Below are 22,846 nucleotides of genomic sequence, written 5' to 3' on the forward strand. Positions count from 1 at the left end.
AAACAGCACAACAGTAGGGAAAGTGTTGGCCTTCGGAGGGGTTAGATTTACTATTCCCACTCCAGTCCACTCAACACCAGTGAAAGCATTTGATTTAGGAAGGGTTAGAGCTACAATTACTACTCCAGTCTGTATGTGAGATAATTGTACTTCGAAGGGTTATCTTACTATTCCCTAGGCAGCAATAGGAAAAGCATTAGACTTTGGAGGGGTTACATTGACTATTCCCATGCAAGTCAGCACAACAGTAGGTAAAGTGTTGGACTTTAGAGGGTTGTAATTTACTATTCCTACTCCAGTTAGTGCAACAGTAGGGAAAGTGTTGGACTTGGAAGGGGTTACATTTACTATTCCCAATTCAAACAGCACAACAGCAGGGAAAGTATTGGACTTCGGAGATTTACTATTCCTAATTTTATCAACTCAACAGTAGGGAAAGAGTTGCCCTTTGGAGGGGTTAGATTTATTATTCCTGCTCCAGTTTAAGCAACAATAGGTAAAGTACTTCAATTCAAACTCATCAGATATATGAATCGCCCTGTTAATGTAGAAAAAATATTAAACTCTTACTATAAACATTATTAATTAACATATGTATATATATATATATATATATATTTATATATATATATATATATATATATATATATATATATATATATTATCTACTGGCGGTCGCCAGTAGATAGTTATAGTTAGGACCGTGTTTCCATATGAAATCCGCAACATTCTATTTGAAATATCTTTGGCGCCGGTTGACGAATCCTCGCGAACTTTTCAAAATAGGTGGGGCGCTCCGCTCCGCTCCTACCCTGAAAGTCTCAGGGGGATTCGTCAAGCGGGGGCTGAGAAAATCAAAAGCAAAATCATATATATATGTGGGCGGAGCCTAACCACACATCTCATCCTGAGATCTGATTGGCTGTCAGCACTTCATCCAAGAAGTGTTGGCAGCCATCTTGGGACTAATATACATGATAGCGCCTCATTAAAAAGCATTGCAGTTAATAGAAGGTTTTAAGACTTTAGTTACATTATAAATCATTTGTTGATGGTACCATACTCATTTTAGGAATTGTGGTATGTTCTAAGGTGATTTCACCATGTGAAAAAGCCTTCTGCTGGGATATCATGATTGAGAGAAAAATATTTTCTCATGCTTTTCCCACAGAGGTTTGGAAGGTGATCTATAAGCTAAGCTGAGAGCTTATTTTCTGTAAATTCACATTATCTTTCTCAGTCATGTGAGAATGAAGTCCGACATTCTCAGTAAAACATGTACATCCAACAAGGGCAGAGACTGTCAGTTGATTCCTTTGTGTTCTACTGCAGCTTCCCAGAGTGTTCCAAAGAACAACTAGAGCGCTAACAGTCCTACTTATGATAAACATATGGCACACCTGAAGCCATCTTGCTTGGATTAAAGTGGTAACTCTCAAAACATTTAATTTAAAAAGGAACAACATGAGGGGGTTCATTTTTCCGTAAAAAGTATGATTAGTGCTGAAGAAAGAAAAATTAGGGCACATTTTGAATGACTTCTCAAATCCTCTTCTATTTCATTAAAAAATTCTGACATGCAGACTGAAACATGCACTTTCAATACCAACAGCAGTTTTCCCTGGTGAGCAGTAGCTTTACTACAGTGATCTAATGAGCAAAAAGAGTGCTAACATTCTGAATTTATGGCAAATGTGTGACACATCTGAATGCCTTCTTGATGGAATCAAAGTAAAAAACTGAAAGTATTTCCTACTGAGGAGACTGCAGTAAATGAGGAAATTAGGAAACTTCATAACAAATAAGTCTCCCAAGATGGCCACCAGAGACAAAAGAGCCCAAATGTAGCCCAAATATCACCCAGATGTAGCCCAAGTATAGCCCAATGACAGAATGTCCCAGAGTGTTCTTAAAAACAACTAGAGTGCTTACTGTCTTCATTATGACAAAAGTATGGCACACCTGAAGCCATCTTGATTGGAATAAAATGGTAACACTTAAAACATTTAATTTAAAAAGGAACACAATGAGGGGGATCATTTTGCCATAGAAATTATGATTAATGCTGAAGAAAGAAAATGAGGGCACATTTTGAGTGACTTCTCAAATCCTCTTTTATTTCATTAAAAAATTCTGACATGCAGACTGAAACATGCACTTTAAATACCAGGAGCAGACTTCCATGGTGAACAGTAGTTTTACTACAGTGATCTAATGAGCTACTAGAGTGCTAACATTCAGAATTTATGGCAAATGTGTGACATATCTGAATACCTTCATGATGGAATCAAAGTAAAAAACTGAAAGCATTTCCTACTGAGGAGACTGCAGTACATGAGGAAATTAGGAAACTTCATAACAAATAAATCTCCCAAGATGGCCACCGGAGACAAAAGAGCCCAAATGTAGCCCAAAATCACCCAGATGTAGCCCAAATATAGCCCAATGAGAGAAGTGTGCAAAACACTTATTATTGTGTGTTTTTGCAGTGTTATATAGTGCAGACTTGTCAGGTATTGGAGTGCTTTACATGAGCATTGGTTACATCACACAAGAACAAATTCATTTTGGTTGTAGACATGGGGAGACTAAGTGATTTGACCAGAATCACAGAATGTCGAGCGGAAGCAGAAACTCCAACCTGGTTCCCCAGTTGCAAAGTCTGCAGTTCTGGAAGTAACACCACATCCTCTCCCCTAAGTGCAACATTTATTCAAGTGGTCAACTGGATAAAAAAACATAAAGATAACACATAATTTAAAAGTGCTTTGTCGCTATTTGAAAACTCAGAAAATATGTCCTTATTTTAGTCTTTTAAAACACTAACCATAATTTTGATGCCAATAAGACCCTCTCATATATGTAATTTCTAAAGGAAATGCTCTAGGTATTACAGTTTTGATTACATCAAGATGACGTCAGGCGTTCCACACTTTTGTAATAAATATAGAATGTTAGCAATCTAGTTGTTCATTAGGATACTGTTGAGAAGCAGAGTCCAGGTGCACGGACTCTGAAAATTGAAGGCAGGTAGGAGGGTGCAAAGGCAACAATTTAACCACACTGAGCAGACAGGAAGGGCCGTGGCAGCACAACAGACTATGGAGGGCAGTGGAAAGGGGGGCAGGGGCAACAAACCAACAATACAGGACTTGCAAGAGAGGCTGTGCCAATGTAATAGACTATTGTGGGCAGAAGGAAGAGGCAATGGCAGTACAACCATACATGCCAACGGACCCGATTCAGCCAGGAAACGTCCAATGTTTTTAAGCTCAAATGGGCTTTATTTGATCTGTCTCCTGTCTACAATCTCCTCTTTTTCAATGTAACTCAAAGGGGAAAATCAATACCCCAGTCTTTTTTCAAAATCTCCCTCTTACCAAGTTCAAAATGTTCGCAAGTATGGTACATTGGATCATGGAAGGAAATGGGATAGGGACATGGACTTGGATAACAGAGGACAGGAGGGACATGGAGAGGTGTACCAAACTGACCCTGCATGGCAGGCATCAGGGTTTGCAGCAGCACAATACACCACACAGGGCATGCGGGACGGGAGTGCAGCACAACAATCCATAGAAAGCAAGAGGGAGGGGACAGGACCATGCACATGGACAACAGAGAACAGAAGGGCAAGAGGCAATGGTAGCTAGCTGACCATAATGGACAGACAGGAGAGAAAGCTGCAGCATATCAGACCATAAAGGAGAGGAGGGACGGATCAGGGGCATTACAATGGAACAGACAAGCCAGGAGGGAGGGAGTAGGGGTCTGCACATGTAAACAGAGGGCTAGGGGCAAGGGGGCAGGGCAGGAGCAGCAAGATAGCCATGGAGGTCAGGCAGGATGGGCACTAGAAGCAAGACACACCATGAAGAGCAACACATAGACCATGGAGGGAAGGTGGGAGGGGGTCAGGAGCAGCTAACTGACCACATAGGAAAGGTGGGAGGGGCCATGGCAGCACAGAAGACCATGCATGGCAAGTGGGAGGGTTAGTGGCAGCACAATGGCTATGATGGGCAAGAAGGAGGGTGCAGGGGCATGCACAAAGGACGATGGAGGATAGAAGGGAGGGTCAGGACCTGTGCACAGACAAGAAAGTTCAGGGGAAGGGGCCTCACAACAGACCGCACGGGGCAGGCAGGAGGAGCAGTTGCAGCACAACAGACCAGGGAGGGTAGAAGGGTGTGGCAGTACAATGGACCATGTAGGATAGGAGGAAGAGGATAGGGGCATGGCATGTGGACAGGCAGGGTGGAGGTGGCAGGGACAGGTTACAGTCATCTGACAATGCTAGGCAGGTGGGAGGGGAGTGGCAGCTCAACAGAACACTCAGAGTAGATAGGAGTGGCAGGTCCATGGAACATGGTTGGCAAAAAGGATGGAGCAGGGGCATGCACAAAGACATCGGAGGGCAGGGGGAAGGAGAATAGGGGCAGCAAGCTAAGCACAGAGTTTAAGCAGGAGGTCAATGATGGGGCATAGAATTGGGCAATGGAGGGCAGGTGGAGTGGACTGGTACATCATACTAAATTGAGGGCAGTGGCAGCACATCAGACCATGCATGGCAGGAGGGAGGAGGCTAGTCCATGGATTCACACAACAGAGGATAGGGAGGAGGGGGATGGAGCAGCAAGCTAACTGTTCAGAGAAGGCGGGTATTAGGAACATTATTGTTTTTAAAACGTGTGTCTGTGCGAACTACTTAAAATATGAACAAGTATGCAGCATAATCTCACTTTTATTCAGGAAGAAGAGGACGTTTGTTACTGTGACTCCGGGCTCACTTGGCAGAAACACCCCCTGACCCTCCACCCCCTATCGCAAAATGTAATGCCCGTGAAAAGGGTAGGTGAACACAGTGTTATATAGAACATAGTCCTGAGAGCACGATTGAAAATGAAAACTAGATATAGTGTATGGTATAAACTATGCACCAAAAAGTGTGATATAAGATGAACCGGGCATGAAATATAATATGCAATACATTGTGCGCAATTACAGATTCATTGGAGAGCGCGAGATAGCACAGGCACTAGCGCGTGCTATGCGATATGCGCCTTGGAGTGTAATATGCACAGGGCAGTGTTGTGTAACCTAACTAGTCTCTAAAGTTGTAATATAAAATATGTGCTGGGGAGTGTAACGTTGCATATGCACTGTGACAAAGATATGGATCCCAGATTGTAATATGTATGGCATAGTCCTGTGCATTATAACATAGGCATCGAGGAAGCACGTTAGATGGGGCAATATAACCCGTGCGAAGACAAGTGTGGCATGACATATTCACGGGGTGGTGTTACAGTGCACATGGGCTAGAGAGTGTCATAGCATATGCACTAGCTAGTGGAATACAACACAGAGGTGTGTGGCACTCAGCAGGCAATGGTGGGTGTAACACAGCATTGGGCTCTGCCAGGAGCGCGCTGTGACTCTCAAGTGATGTTCATCCCCTTTCCAGAGAGTAAAATAAAAAGTATTATACATCCGGCAGTGGATGTGTGTTTTACTAACCATGAGGGGGGTTTCTTGCATAGTTTTGGTCGAATTTTTGTCGAATCACCTTTGAATGGCTTGGTGTGCATGTGTATTAAATGTGCCCGTCAATAGCTACCCATGTTTGTATAAATAAACGACAAGGGTGTCTACCGGGATTAGGCACGGTAGGGCATCAGACATGTCAGAGCTTCACTAGTGGTGTAAATACATTCCACGTGGATTCATTGTATGCATAGTCACCTTTTAATGAATATCACGCAAATCGTCATGGTGATAGGTGCGTACGGTTTGTCCAGCATGTCCTAGGTGTGTCTATAAATATATATTTTTTCAAAATAATAAAAAACAGTGGCCGGCCCCTGGGATTGGGATCAAAAAAACTATAATTAGGAGACAGGCCCTGGGGGATGGGGTCATCAGGGACAATAAATTAGAATAAGAAGGGGAACCACACAGCCCCCCTTCTTAAAAAATTAAAATAAATAAAAGACTGGCATCATGCCGGAGGCCACGCCCCCTCCTTGCAGCACTCTGCAAACGCGCCCCCTGGCGAATTGTAAGTTGGGGAATTAATTCCTCTTCAATACTGAGGGTCCCTGAGGGCCAACTAGCCCAACAGGCATCTTCAGTATGCACGAGGGAGCTGCGCTGCAGACAGGTGTTCTGAGGCCAAGCCCCTTTTTACACCTCTCTGCAACGCAGCTCTGTGGCGCTTACTGGAGGTACCTAGTGGTCTAGTTTGACCCTAGGGACCCTTAGGATTCAAGGGGACTTAATCTCTCAACTTAGAACAGCCACAGGGCGCGTTTACACAGTGGTGAAGGGAGGGGACGGGGCCTGAGGTGACGTGTGCAAACACGCACTATGGCACGTTTTAAATTGGGGATATAATTTCCCTTCAATACTGAGGGCCCCTGGGGGCTAACTAGCCCACCAAGTGCTTCCAGTAAGCGCCACTGAGCTGCATTGCAGAGAGGTGGTCCAGGCCGTGCCACTTTTTACACCTCTCTGCAACGCAGCTCTGTGGCACTTACTGGAGGTACCTAGTGGGCTAGTTGGACCCTAGGGACCCTCAGGATTCAAATGAACTTAGGGGCATATTATCAAGAAACGGCGTTAACATTATCGCCGCTTTAGCGGCAGAAGACTGCCGCTAAAGCGACGATAATGGGCTTGATAATATACCCTTGAGAATTCCCATAGAAGCCCATGTTCTGGTGTCAACATGGGCTTCTATTGGAATTCTCTGCGGCATATTATCAAGCCCATTATCGCCGCTTTAGCGGCAGTTTACTGCCGCTAAAGCGGCGATAATGTTAATGCCGAGCTTGATAATATGCCCCTATATCTCCCAACTAAAAACGGACACAAGGCGTGTTTACACAGTGGTGAAGGGAGGGGACGGGGCCTGAGTTAACATGTGCAAAAACGCCCTGTGGCCTGTTTTAAGAGGTAGTTTTAATCCCCCTGCCCTATTATATACTAGGGGCTTACAGAGGAGGTCATGCTAATCACAGGGGGACCCCAACGCATAATGTTCCCTAGTGTATGTAGGTGTTTTCACTGTATTCTAAGTGTCTTTTAACTTAGCACTGGCTCTAGGACTGGTTAGTCAGACTCAGTTACCACCAGTATCCGTCTGAAAAAGTTGAGGGTACAGGATGATTTTTCAACAAGGCTTCTTTCTGCTCTTCTTTTTGTTCTTTCTGCACGTTATCCTTCTTCCTGCACTTTTCTTCGTCTTTGAGGACTTCTGTTGCTTCTTTCTGCACTTCTTTTTTTTCTTTCAGTGCATTCTTTCTTCTTTCTTCACATGTCCTATCTCTGTAGGCATAGTTAGAAATTAGCATTTAAAAAACCTTTGAAATTCATAGAAAAAACCATAGGTTTCAGGCACGTTATAGTTAGGAATTAGCATTTAAAAAACCTCAGAAATTCACTGAAAAAAACAAGGTTTCAGGGGTGTTATAGTTAGCTGGACTTTTCACTTGTACAAAACCATTGAAATTCCCCCGTTATAGTTAGTTTAACTCGCGCGCCCGCAATGCACTGCTGATGACGTCACATATTACATCACTCATGACATGGTCAGTGACATCACTCATGACATCACTGATGACATCTCAAATGACATCACTGATGACATCATCCTTGTGATAGAGTGGCAGACCTCCTCTCACCCTAATATAACCTTTGATACACACATTCAAAAATAGAAACTAACATTTTCAAAACAATGGACATACCAATACCAGTTACAACAATAGTTCTAAGATCCACATCCACATCCACTCATTCACCAACAGTCCTATACAGTCACTCATACATGTACTCACTCATCATATGTACTCATACACCTATACATCCTGTTACACAATGCCACTCATCCATAGAGTTACTCACACACATAGTCACTCATGCTAATAAAGAATCAAACATACATTTACTTGCATATACAGTTATACACACACCACCACACTTACTTCTACGGAAACTTACACATACTTAGTCTTTTAAACAATCACTTATAGAAACACATACTTATTCATACAGGAACTCTTTCAATCTCTCACTCTCACATATACTCACTTATATACACCAATAGTCACAGATACTAGTTTAAAACATATGTAGTTACTCATAAAGACACTATTGAGACAGTCATTCACTCACTAACACACCCATACACACACTCATCCACCCATACAGTCCTGCACACATGCTGTCTTCAACACATACAAACAGTGAGTCACTCATTCATGCACCTATGCACTACGTAATACCCCCCACCGAACCATGCAGACACTCAGACTGATACTCAAAAAACCAACTAATAACCTATATAGACACCCATGTAGCTACTCAGCAACCCATGCAGCCACTTATACACAAAGTGAGAGACTGATACAGATATTTACATATTTAAACATTACTCACTAAGCCATGTATTCACTATGATACACTTAATCAGTCATTTACACAATCAATTTTTCAAAAACAAATCATCCATTTAGACACTTATATACCCATTTATTCTTCCATCGACCTTGAGATATACATATATAAAACATATTTAATTTTCAGAAAAACACACATTCACTGGATGATGTCATCAGTGATGTCATCAGTGATGTCATTTGAGATGTCATCAGTGATGTCATGAGTGATGTCACTGACCATGTCATGAGCGATGTAATATGTGACGTCATCAGCAGTGCATTGCGGGCGCGCGAGTTATAGTTAGCTGAACTAACTATAAAGGGGGGATTTCAATGGTTTTGTACAAGTGAAAAGTCCAGCTAACTATAACACCCCTGAAACTTATGGTTTTTTCAGTGAACATATATATATATATATATATATATATATATATATATATATATACATCTGTATTAAATAGTAAGAACAATTCAATACATTATTACATAAGCAAGAAAGAACAAATCTAATTATATATAATAAATTCAACTACCATAAATACCAAAAAGAAGAAGAAATCATTAGTCGTGTATTTAATTTAAATCAATACATTAAAAACAATTCAAATACCAAATATCATAGTCCAAACTATCACAAAGACTATAAAATAAATAAAATGTTAACAATTAAATGAATTTAACAAAGATGCACATGACTAATTACCAATAATAAATTACATATAAATAACAATTATTCTAAAAAACTATGCATTTATTTTCTTCTGATCCGACTAGTCCAAAGAAAGTAAAATACAACATCTAAAAATACATCTGCGATACACATATAAATACTAAGATCCATAAAAAATAAATTAAACTCCAGAAAATTAACATAATTATTAATATCTTAATTATTTTACATAGCAGTGAAGCAACAAATAATGTACGAAAAAATACATTTGATTTTATGTAACTCCCCAGCCTATACCTCTACAAACCCAGTGGACAGCATCTAAAATATAACTAAAATAAATGAGTATTAAACAATTTACATAATTATTAATCAATTAAAAAATTAATCATCAATTCAAATCAAATCAATCTTTATTCGGACGCCGGAAAGGCAACCATAAAAGTACATAAAAATACAATTAGCAGTAACATCTTTAGAGTTTTCAGCATAAAAGAAACAAAAATGCTAATGCAAACATACATAAATAGTGCCACGCCAGTAAAACAGTATACAACAACATAAGTATGTTATCGTAAAATTTTATAAAAAGGGAAGAATAACTTGACATGTCACAAATTCTGCCTGTGTCTCACTACCAATTTCAAAAAGATGGCTATCTGTTTAGCAAACGGCTCAGCGTCCAATAGTTGGAGAGCAAGAAAAGCAGGGCGACATCTACGCAAACCCCAAATTTTCAGAATCGGGATTAACCACTGCTTTCTCAAATCCTGGTAAAATTTACAGAACAATACTGTATGCAAAGTGGATTGGGAGGAACTCATATCACAAGGACAAGATTGAAGATGTTTTTCCCAAGATTTAGATATAGGGAAGGTAACCAAGTGGTGGAAAATATTCAATCTAAACCTTGTTAGAAGAGATCTCTCATAGTCTGTAAAATTAAATGTCAAATAGGGCTGAGTTAAGAAAGTCATTTGGACCAATAAAGAATATTGAACTGTAGGTTTATGGACTTCGCTAGTTAACCTCAGAGATTCTAGCTGAGCAAGGCACAGCATTTTAAATTGCTTCCTAGAAAATTCAGCAATTTTCAAAGGGGTAGAATAAAACTGTGTCATACCAAAATCGCCTAAGAATCTCTTTACATAGGAGATCCATCTGACCTTAAGTGCTCTGTCTAGGGCGATGCAATCTTTAATAAACCCTTGGGTAAAGGTAGTAGCTTTGGAAGTCCAAATGCGGTGCCATAATAATAGGGGTTAAATCCTTATTAGATCTGAAACAAAGGGCAGCCCTACTTCTAAATGGCATACGTAGGTCGAAGTGGTCCGTGGGGCTGCCAAAAGAAATCGTAAGAAGCTGTTTTCTACCCTTTGGACCTCTTCGATCTTAGCATAGCCCCAAACAGCAGCCCCATAAATTACACTGCCGATACATTTTGCCCTGTAAATCTCCAGGAGTTCAACGGTGGGACGTCTACCTAGTTTGCTAGCAAAATTAACCAAAGCGGCTGTTGTTCTAGCAAAAGTGAGTTTCCTAGACTCAATGGCACTTTTCCAGGATCATTTTTGATTAACAACGACACCCAGTTATGGATACGTGTTAGTGCTCTCTATTTTTTGATGATCTACAGAGAGGGTCATTTTATTCCTTTTCAATGACCCGAGGGACATTACAAATGTTTTTTTAATATTAATCTTCAGGTCCAAATTCTCCATAAATGAGTGGTATTTCGCAAGGGAACGCTGCAATTCAAGCGGAGTTCGTGCTAGAATTACAGCGTCGTCCGCGTAGAGAAGAGCCGGTATAGGGCGATGATTTATAGTGGGGAGGTCCTTTGCCCCCAGTAACATGGCTTTCTCCAAGCCATTTGTATATAGATTGAATAAGAATGGGGCCAGGACACACCCCTGTCTAACACCGCGCTCCACTCTAAACGGCTTTGTCACCTCACCCCCCAGACCATATCTTACGCATGCTGTAGCATTTGAGTACAGTCCGCGCAAGAAAAGTATTAGGGGCTCCTCTATTCCCATGTTCTCTAGGATAGTCCACAACTTAGTGTGGTTGACACAGTCAAATGCTGCGGAGAGGTCCACATATGCCAAATAGAGGGCCCCTCCTTTAGCACTAACATATTTGTCTATCAACAGGGAAAGGTTAAGGGCTTGCTCTATAGTTCCCAAACCCTCACGGAACCCATATTGTAGATCAGAAAGAGCTTTGTTATCCAGGGCCCATTGCTGCAGGCGCTCTAGAATAACTCGGCCAGCCACCTTCCCAAGTGAATCTAACAGAGAGATAGGTCGGTAACAAGATGTCAAGTGGCGGTCCCCTTTTTTAAAAATGGGGACAATAATTGATTTAGTCCAAGAGTCAATAGGGCCCAATGCACAAGAAGCTTGGAGAACCCTCGTTAAATTGGAAGCCATAAGTCCATAGTAAATTTTAAAAAATCAATTGGAACCCCATCGGGGCCTGGAGCTTTACCATTTTTACTAGCCTTTAAGGCTTGCTCCACCTCCTCGTATAGAATGTTAATTGACAGGGGAAATTTTAGGGTATGTGATCTGGAAGATATTGAAGGAGCAGCGGTTGACGGAAGGCTGAATATCCGCTCAAAATATCCAAGCCATGTTTGTTCATCTATCGCAACCTCGACACCAGGTTTAGGCGTAGTATCACTTAAAAAAGGGGACTTCACCACCTTCCAAAAGGCAGCGGTGTCCCCAAGAATGGATGTTTTGTGTAGTTGATCCCAGAGTTCTTTCTTTAAGTCATTTTTCCTACGTCTTAAAACTTGTTTATAGTTAATTCTGGAGGCTGCAATTTCCTTGCTGTTCCTTGCCTTATTATGGAGAACTGTTTTCAGATTCTTATACGCCTTGGTGCAAGAGGAGTCAAACCATCCCTTAGGTTTTCCATTTTTAAGATTTACAAATAGAGAATCCTTTATTGCAGCTAATAATATTGCAAAATTGTCCATAATTCCCTCATTGGAAATACCTGGATCGAGGCAGTTGATAATCACAGGGCCCATTTTTTTAACCAGTGATATTGTGATGGCCATCGGATCTACCTTTTCCCATCTTAATGAATATCCATTCAGTCTATCTAAAGTTAAGTTGTTTTGGGCTAATGTTGCCTTGATGTTAAACCTCTCTCGAGTCTTGGGAGTTTTTACAACAAGACTAATTGGATAGTGATCACTGATGGCAATATCATGGGTTTTACAGGTGGATACCTGCAGTCACAGAAAGAAATATAAAGTCAATAGTGGATGGCCTGCCTCTTCCATTAAAAGTTGGTACCACCGGTATAGGAGGGTTCGTCATATCGTTAACTAGTGCGAGGTCTAGTCCGCCCAAGATCTCATTCAAGAGATGTCCAGGTGGGGTGTGTGAAAAGTGAGCTATCGGAACACCGTTTTCATCCTCTATACCACACACTGTGTTGGCGCTATGGGTACATAAGTTTTGGTTAAAGTCCCCGCCCCAAATTAGAACCAACTCCTTATGGGTTTTTAAAGACAGTTCTTGAACATAACAATGTATTTCCTTAGTCACATTAGCCAAATCAAACACAGAAAGATTATTATAAAAATTCACTATAACTAAGGCTTTGCTGGTGTTCCAATGAAGGACAAGAATTTGATAATTTACGTTCAGCATTATAGGAACTATTGATGTGAAGCAGAGAGTATTAGAGACAAAAATAGTCAAAACCCCTTTGCCCTACCAGAGGCAGAAGGTAAAGCTGATGAAAAAAATGTTTTAAAACCCTCAAGATGTATTTCAGAAGAAGCCCATGTTTCCTGAAGGCACGAAATATCAAAATCATATATAAAAGCAATCCAAGTATCGTTCAGAACCTTTGGGCGAAGACCGGCAACATTCCAAAAAAGAATTTTAAGCAGTGGGTCATCTTTATGAGTCACAACATCAGGGATCATTCTCAAAGGGTCCTCATGATTAAGACACTGAATAATAGATAAAGGTAGGTCTTCGGGCATTTCAGGACCCTTGGACGAGTGATCCGACAGTACGCCAGGGATAGGTGGGTTACACATGGGTGTAGGTAACAGACCCTCCAGATTAAGTCAGTCCACTCTCTCCAATTCAGAAATCTGATCGTAATAGTTGGAGGTCGGAATGTTGTATCGTGGTCTGACTGAGCCCTTCATTTCTACCCAAATCTAATAAATCTCGAATTTGTGTGTCTAACAAATGAGAAGAAAATTGGGGGTAAAAGAAAGTCAGATCCCTGACTTGAATCTTAGTGTTAGCACTATTTGGGAAAGAGTTACATATATGATGGATCACTCGCCTATCCCTAAAATTAATAACAATGCAATCTCCTGTCGTATCCTTTCTCCTACGGCCCACCCAGCTTAACCTTCTCGCGAACAATATTTCCCCAAAGATAGTGGGGGGTAACGGTCTGTTCGTGTTCAGCCAGTGGGCAACTTTATTTCTTAGCTCGGGAAATGTTTCTGTTTTGCCCTGTAGTAGTTCTGGAACCCCAACTAAAACAACAGTATATGGTATTGATTGTGGGGGTAAATCGATATGTGGGAATGACTGCTTCGGGGTTGGTTGCATAGGACGTTCCCTAGGGGAACCTAGAATATTAGTGATGTTAGTTACACAACCTACAGTCTCAGTATCCCTATGTGGGACAGCCTCCCCTGTTACCCTAGATTCGATCATCCCCAAAGGAGCAGGTAAACTGTTAGCAGACGGTGTAAGCGGTACTAAGGTACTAGGACGAGTTGGTATTTATCTATTTTCAGTTAGATAGGGGTCGATATTTTGTTTGCCCTTAGAGTGTGAGTTAGCTTCCACTTGGCCAGGACTAGTACAGAAAGTTTTCATTGTTTTTTCCATATTATCCATTTTTTCTCCTAGACATTTTACCCTTTCCAAAAGTGGAGTCATTAAGGATTTCATAAGATATTCAATTCTTTCAAGGAGGTTCGCACTTAGTGGAAGAAAGGGAGATGGGGTAAGTAATTGATCAGGTAATTTAACGTGGAAGCCATCTTCCTGAGATGATAAAGGTGCACTCATAGGTGCATTTTTGGCTAATTTTTTCCCTCTCGTGACAGTGGGTTTCGAAGTAACCTTTTTGTGTTTATTGTCACCAGAGGTACATTTAGATTTTGTAGCAATCTTTACATTTTTTATATTGAGCCCATCTCTATTAGAATGCTTTAGGATACACCTAGCTTTCTGGCCTCTTGTTGTTACCCTCGGTGTATGAGGTAATGAACTTAACGGCGGGGGTGACGCCGAAAAGGGGTTAACAGGTAACTCACAAATCGGGGTTAGGGGAACAACCCCTGAGTGAGGTGGAGAATCAGAGAGTGATTCATTAGAGAATATAGTAGGGGACAGTGATAATCTAGGTAGGTCTGGGTTAGTGACAGGGGAATCAATGGCCGAAATAGGTACAACTGACTGAATAGTAGGGTTAGAATGAGGTCCCGGTAAGGCCACGAAAGACGGGGCCAAGATTGAATCTTGGGAGTTGATAGTTAGAAACGATGTATTGGCCGCATGTAGGGGGGAAGGGTGCCAGCAGGTAAAGAGAGGCGGCGTTCGGTGTTTTCAATGGCATTAACAACCACCCCTATTGTTTTCTGCAGCATACGGTCAATGGCGGTCAGGCTAGGTAAAGGTTTGTTTACATTCTCAGTGTGAATTTTGACGTGTATAGGGCCTGGGGGATTTCTCCTACTCATATTTTCACTATCAAGAACACACACAACAAAACGCAATAGACAACAAGATCTCACAACCAGAGGGAGTGGCCCGACCCGGCCTGTCCGGCCACTAACGGCCACAAACGGTCCCGCCCTTGTCCCGGGCTTCTCCCGGCGCGCGACCGCGCGCGACCGCGCAGCGGGTGTGTCAATCAGTTAAATGGCGTGGGCGGGAAGAGGATGCAGCTGGATCAAGTTACAGGGCTGCTGGTCCTCGCAGTCCCGACCTCAGCGTCCACCCGCCAGCAGCTGACAAAGGGTTCTGGAGTCAGTTTCCAAAGTAAAACTCATGGTGAAAAGATCAATAAAACAGGGCAGGCTTCCAAGAATTCACAAGGCTCCCTCGGCGAACGGCACCCGTTAATTATTACTCAATTAACTTTCCACCATATACCTCTACATACCTAGCATTTCACAAAAATATAAAAGTATGACATAATTTACATAATTCAAAATCATTCACATAATTATTTACCAATAAATAATCAATTGTTAATTAATTATTACTTAACTTCACACCATATAGCCTTACAAATGTAGTAGCCCACACCTAAAATGTAACTAAAATAAATCAGTGTTACTCCATTTATATAATTAATAATCAATTACGTAATTAATATCCAATAAATAATGAATTGATAATTACTTAATTAAATTCCCACCCTATCCCCTTACAAATTCAACAACCCGCCATGGCTCTATAAATTACCATTAACGATTAAATAAAAAGTTCGAAATTACTTTAAATTAAAAATTCTATTTTTTTTTTTTAAATAACAAATATACCAAGAATAGGAATGCATATAAATAATATATTAAAAAAACACAATAAAATAATTAAAAAACGATATTCTTGACAACGATACTCTTGTATCGCGATATTTTCTTTCGGATATTTCTGTCTCCCGATATTTTGAACATGGTATTTTGTCCAAACACTGTCTCTACCAGTCATTATTGATCTTCTGCGCGCATTCCACTGTTGTACGCCCATGTTAGTACTGCCACGTTCAAACTTAAAAAAGCCCAACAGTCCAAAGTGCTGTTGGCTAAAAAATCAGGAATGGCTGAAGATCACAGAAATAGCATGGGTCTCTTGGCATCTAAGTGCTGCTGAGGGCAGTGTGCATGCGCATTTGTTAACAATGCCAACTGCCATGTGGCCCTTAGACTCCTGAGGGTTATCAGAAAGGAAGTGCAGAGAAGAAGTTACACTTTAAAGGTGTAGTTGGGAGATGTGTCGGTGACTGTAGGAGAGGAAATGTCCAGTGAAGAGGTGCATGGAAGAAGGAGACATGCAGAACATGGGGGCCGATGAGACTGCAAGATGTGAGCAGAAGAGGGAGTGAGAGAGAGGTACAGTGGGAAGGGTGCAGAGGAAATGTGAGGTCCAGAGCAGATGAGAGGTGCAGGGGACAGCATGGAGCTGTGGCGGATTGGAAAGTGGGGCAGAAGAGGTAATAACAACAGAACAGAACAAGTTAAATATGCAGAAAAGACGGTCCAGAGGAAAGTTAGGAGGTGCTGGGGAGACACGAGTGGAGAGGAGCGGGAATGGGCGAAAAATACAGTTAATACGTGCAGAGATAACATACGAAGGTGAAGACAGGTGCAGGGAAAGGGTGATGGGTTCATTTGAGAAGTGGATGGGTGCAGCAGGGTCATGTATGGGAGGGAGTAAGAAGGGCTGATTGCGAGAATGAAGAACAAATGATATGGGATGCGTGCAAAGAACATGTAAGGTGCAAGGGAGGAAAAAACGAAGGAGAGGCTATAAGAGTGGGACGAGAGAAGAGGGCATTGGAAACAGGAATCGAGAGAGCAGTCGGTAGGAGCTGGTGGCTATAAGTAAAGGCATAATAGGGTTCACTTTCCTATGTCGGTAAACTGTGCAGTTTGTTTTATGAACCCTCGCCAAATTGTGCACAATAGGCCCAACAATCCGCGCGGCAGCCCGGGCAGGCACAGGCATTCTTTTCTCAGGCGCTCGCTCAGAGTTGTAAAGCGTTTGAACCTGGCACAGAGCAGGAATTGTGTCAGTCTCGTGAACTTGGCTGCCCCCACTTGCTGCTAATTGTCTCGACAGCGGGTCGTTCACAAATACGGAAACATAAAAGCCGCGCTGCTGAGAGCGGTCGAGTTGGAAACTGCCGCCGCTTAGGTCTCGAGAGTTTGCAGGGACAAGTAGCCCCATCGCGGATGCAGGTGATCAGCCAACGCCTTATTTCTTCTCCCGCTTTCGTGCAGAGGGATATCAGGCAGATCAACTGTAATTATGGGGTATCTGACCACTGCCAAAATAACTCTCGAATAAACCAACCACTCAAATCCGCTCTCATTTTTGGGGCTGGCGGTAAAGTACCTCTGCCTGTACCCTATTATTTCACAGTCACTGCATAGAATAGGCGCAGACAGACCCGTTGTTTATCTCAAAGACTGCTGATGGCTTGGACCCATATATATTCTTTTTGGGTGTGGGGGGGGGGGGTGTATTTATATAGCGCGCACACTACCCGAATGTATCAGGGGCACCAGTTGCATCACAGGGGGACACACTGGGCACGTTACAGTCATTGAACAGCGTTACTAGTGCAGGGGCCCGGATGAGGCTGCTTCGATAACCAAGATGATGAATTTCAAAGTTGATGTTATTGAAAAACGACTACGCTCACGGTGGACTCCAGAACTACAAAGCAGCTGCATATCCCTTGACAAGTGAGGCACCTCTAGCCAGACCCAATCTTCTGGCTGACAACTCTTTCTTGGCACTTGTAGAGCAGATTTATTATGAGAGAACAAAAACGCTAAGTTGCAGAATGATAAGTTTTGACTAAGACAATAGTTTTCCTCTTTGAAACCCTTTGGCTTTTCCAATGATTGTATTTTTCCCAAATAGCCACAGAGGATGCGCACAAATCTGCAGTGGCAATCTTTAAAAATATATTCTTATGTTTATGCCATGGATGAGGTGGTGGACTGAGGTTTTAGGATGAGTAGGGGAGACAGGAAATGAGGGGAAAAAGTCCTTCTTGTGTAGTGCTATGTAATGTCTGATGTCAGCAGTGGAAGGATACATGCCACCCAGACAAAGCGAAATGAGACCACAATGCTCCTTGGGTGATACAAACCAACACTAGTAAGGAAAGTTATCGAACTAGGAGAAGGGAAGTGAGGTAGACAAGAAAGTCATCCAATCAGGAGGAAGGGGCGGATGCACAGCCCACTCTATGCATTATATTGTTCACATAATACTTGGGCCTCCTTGGCACGTATATTAAAAATGGCATGCCTGTCTGTTCCCAGGCAGGGTTTCCCAAGTTACAGGGTGTGCCATATTCACATTGCAAAAGTCTTATAATTTTGAGGTGTGGGTCAGGGAAGCATTGTGTACACATTTTCTGTGGGCAGTTTGCTTTGGAAAACCAACATGATTTTTTACACATCAAAGGAAAAATTGAATTTTCATTTTTCAAGTTAAAACACTTGACTCAGTGAGCTCGAGAGGTCACGGTATAGCACAAGAACAACAGATGAAAGTTTAATTGTACGAAATGCCATAATAAATCATGGTCACTTCATTAATAATTACTGTTAAACTTTAGTAGTTGTCTTTGTTCAGAATATCATTTATTTCTTATATAGAAACCCGTGATGAGTATTAAGAAAGGGCCGACGTGGACCACATTCCTAAAGTTTTCCTAACCGAGAAGCTGCTGTTTTGAAAAGGTGACTTCTTGTGCATGCACCTGCTGCGTTTGCCAGAAGTATGTCTGTTTAGTATTTACAAAGTAACAACTTTGCACAACTGCAATAAAATGGTGTGGAGAATTTCTTCTTTGGCAAACTCAATTTTGTACCATAACCCTGTAGCAGGTTTCCTGGGCCAGACGCACTTCTCAGCAGTGGTCCGTGCAGGTGTGGGCGGGAAAGACGGGGATGTTGACAGCTGACGGAATAGGAATTATTTATTTATTTAATTTTGCCTTTTTCCGTCGTCTGTCGACTCCTTCCCCTCCCGCCCCGCCCCACCGCGCTTTCCTGCACGGACCTCTGCTGGCACTTCTGCTATTATAGAATTAAAGGCCAGCTTCCTTAGTTACACGGTTGAGCCACAGGCGAAGGCCTATGATAAATGGGGGGTCTTTAACACCTCGTATAAAATGAGGCAGAACAGCTCTTATGATATTAGAACATTATACCACTTTGGCCCTGAACCATTTCATTGTGTTCAATGGAACTCTCGACATTCAAGGATTCTATTCCAGCAATAGTAACCAATGAGTAAGGAACTCACATGTAGTTATTGAGCAGGGTGGAATCAAAGGGTCCAATGGAAAGCCTGCGCGTGCGTTCCCTTTGGATAATATTGAGATTGTAAATCAGAATTTAGAAATTAAGGACTAAATTCACATAATTCAGAGTCACAAAAATAGCATATGAAAACGCTGACAACAGACTTCAGGCAAACTATAAATCATTAGTTGTTGGTGGTTCCGTAATAATTGTAGGAATTACTGTGAGTTCTTGCAAAAGCTGAAGATTGTTTTTCTGGGATTTGATGAACCAACTCTCACAAATTTCTCATGCAAAACAGGGCTAGTGCTTCAGAGCTAAAAAGATGACTCGTTTTCCATAAATTCAAAAATCTTTTCCTCATCCAAGTGAGAATAAAGTCTGCCCTTTAGGTAAAACGTGTACTTCCAACAGCAGCAGCAGCGCCCTATCAGTTGATTCCCAGTGTTTTCCTAGTGTTCTACTGTAGCTTCACCATAGAGATCTAATGGACAACTAGAATGCTAACATTCTATATTCATGCAAATGTGAGGCATAACTGAATACCATGGCTGGAATTGGAGCTGTATAATTCAAAGCATTTGATATGGGGAAGACTACAACATATGCACAAAGTGAGGTCTGCTTTAATTTTGTAATGGATATTATAGTTAGTGCTCCAGAAAGCTAAAATGTAGACACCATTTTTATTGACTTTCAACTAGCGTTATAATGCATCTGAGAAACATCCAACATGCTGAGTAAAACACATATTTCCATCAGCAGCAGAGTGTCAGTTGATTCCCCAGCATTTAATTATAGCTACAACACAGAGTTGGCTAGCGTGCTAACATTCTATGTTCATAAGAAAGAGTAGGTTCCTGAACACTTAGGTGCCGATTCCGATCCGTTAAAAAATATTTCTGTATGACTCGTATCCGTATTTTTTTCCGTACGAATCGTACAAGTCACGTCCGACCCGTGAAGTACGATTTGTACGGGAAAAAGTACATACGGATCGGCCCGCTCCGTACGAATCGTAGCGGGAAAAGTTGTACGAGACGTACCCGGACACTTTTCCGTACGATTCGTAAAAAGACAGTCCGAGCGTACAAGTACGATCCGGACCGGCTATCCGATTTACGAATCGTACGGAAAACATCCCGTACACGGGTAATGACTCTACCCGCTACGAAGCGAAGTTTGTACGACTCGTAGCCTGGGAAAAGTTGTTCCCGGAATACGAGTCGTACAGGCCCTCCCCCGTATGTACGCTCCGTACCCCCACCCCCCGTATGTACGCACCGTACCCCCACCATCCCCGTATGTACGCACTGTACCCCCACCCCCAGTATGTACGCATCATACCCCCACCCCCGTATGTATGCACCGTACCCCCACCACCCCCGTATGTACACACCGTACTCCCACCACCCCCGAATGTACGCACCGTACCCCCACCCCATATGTACGCGCCGTACCCCCACCCCCGTATGTACGCACCGTACCCCCACCACCCCCGTATGTATGCACCGTACCCCCACCCCCGTATGAACGCACCATTACCCCACCCCGTATGTACACACCGTACCCCCACCACCCCCGTATGTATGCACCGTACCCCTACCCCCGCATGTACGCACCGTACCCCCAGCGTGTACGCGCTGGGGGTACGGTGCGTACATATGGGGGTGGGGGTACGGTGCGTACATACGGGGGGTGGTGGGGGTACGGTGCGTAAATACAGGGGGGGTGGGGGAGCCTGTACGACTCGTACCCCTGGGGGCTCAGCGTACGCGCTGGGGATACGGTGCATACATACGGGGGTGGGGGTACGGTGCATACATACAGGGGGTGGTGGGGGTACGGTGCATACATACGGGGGTGGTGGGGGTACGGTGCGTACATACAGGGGGGGTGGTGGAGCCTGTACGACTCGTACCCCTGGGGACTCAGCTTTTACGGCTGTTTTTGGCTCCCGTAAAAAAAGAGCCGTACGGAGTGCCGTAGGGACGGATCGTACTTGCTGGGCCGTAAAACGCTGCTTCCATATGTACGGACGTCGCATACAGGCTGTTCCGGATCTGATTCGTAGGGTTTTTTTACCCGTACGGTCTTTTGTACGATTCGTACGGAAATAGGCTTTCTTTACGAATCGTACTTCCTAGGTTGTACGGACAGTTTACCGGGTACGAGTCGTACGGAGAAAACGCTCCGTATGACGATTCGTAGGGCCTTTTTACCGGATCGGAATCGGCACCTAAATTGAGATGTCATCAGTGATGTCATCAGTGAGGTCACAGACCATGCCATGAATGATGTAATATGTGACGTCATCAGCAGTACATTGCGGGTGCGTGAGTTATAGTTAGCTGAACTAACTTTAACGGGTGAATTTCTCTGCTTTTGTACGAGTGAAATGTCCAACTAACTATAACGTGCCTGAAACCTATTGTTTTTTCAGTGAATTTTTAAGTATTTTTAAATGCTAATTTCTAAATATAACGTGCATGAAACCTATGGTTTCTTCAGTGAATTTCAATGGTTTTTTAATTGCTAATTTCTAGCTATAACATAGCAGTCGCATTTGCAGAGTGGTGGAGAAAGGTGAGCGTGGCCTTCAAACACCTCTTAGCAATACCACTGTGTAGGATTTACTGGAAGTAACAGGAGGAGTAGTTAGCCCCCAACGTCAACCTTGGGGGCCAACACCCCTTTAATTACCACCAGTAAGTCCCACACAGCAGGATTGCTAACTTCTTATATCAGGCCCGCCCCCTCCCTGCACCACTGTGAAAACGCGCACCCTAGCACGTTGTAAATTGAGGGATTAAGTTCCCTGGAATCCTGAGGGTCCCTGTGGGCCAACTAGCCCACCAGGTACCTCCAGTAAGTTCCACAGAGCTGCTTTGCAGAGAGGTGGTCCAAGGCCATGCCCCTTTTTATATCTCTCTGCAACGCAGCTCTGTGGCACTTACTAGAGGTACCTGGTGGGCTAGTTGGCCCCCAGGGACCCTCAGGATTAAAGGGGACTCAATCCCCCAACTTGAAACATGCCACAGAGCACGTTTGCACACTTCTTACATGAGGCCCCGTCCCCTGTCTTCACCACTGTGCAAACGCGCCCCGTGCAGGAGGACCCACCTTTTCTAGTGACTTCCTCATCACCGCTTTGGATTGGAATGTTTCATGCCATTTCTCTATTGTATACTCTCTCTTGTGAAGGGTGCCCTGTGTAATAGCATAGGGGTGCCTGTCAAGTTGTCCCAGTGATTCTTTGGTGACCCTTGTGGCTGGGTGAAACATTTCCTCTTTTATGTGAATGCTCATCACTAAACGGTTAGCACTGGTACAAGTGCACTGAAGGCCTCCTGCATAAGTCCTATCGCTTCCGCCCCTGCGCTATTTGGGGCGTCTGACATACCCTGCTCAGGCAGTGGTGGGTCACCATAGTTGTGCCCTTTTCAGGAGCCCAAAAGCCCTATGTACCTTCCTCACAGCTTGACTAGCCCCAAAATGAATCAGTGCGTTTCCGGTTCGGGGGCACGGGTAAGGATGATGGTTCGAAAAACCCATGTCTTCCCTCAAATGCCATGTCCCCAGCATCCCATACTGTACTATTGTCTTGCTGACAGTGGGGAGGGGGAGAGATTACACTGATTGATCCCAGTATGGAGAAACAGTGGGATTTAG

This window comes from Triturus cristatus, chromosome 11 (genome assembly GCF_964204655.1).
Source record: "Triturus cristatus chromosome 11, aTriCri1.1, whole genome shotgun sequence".
NCBI lineage: Eukaryota > Metazoa > Chordata > Amphibia > Caudata > Salamandridae > Triturus > Triturus cristatus.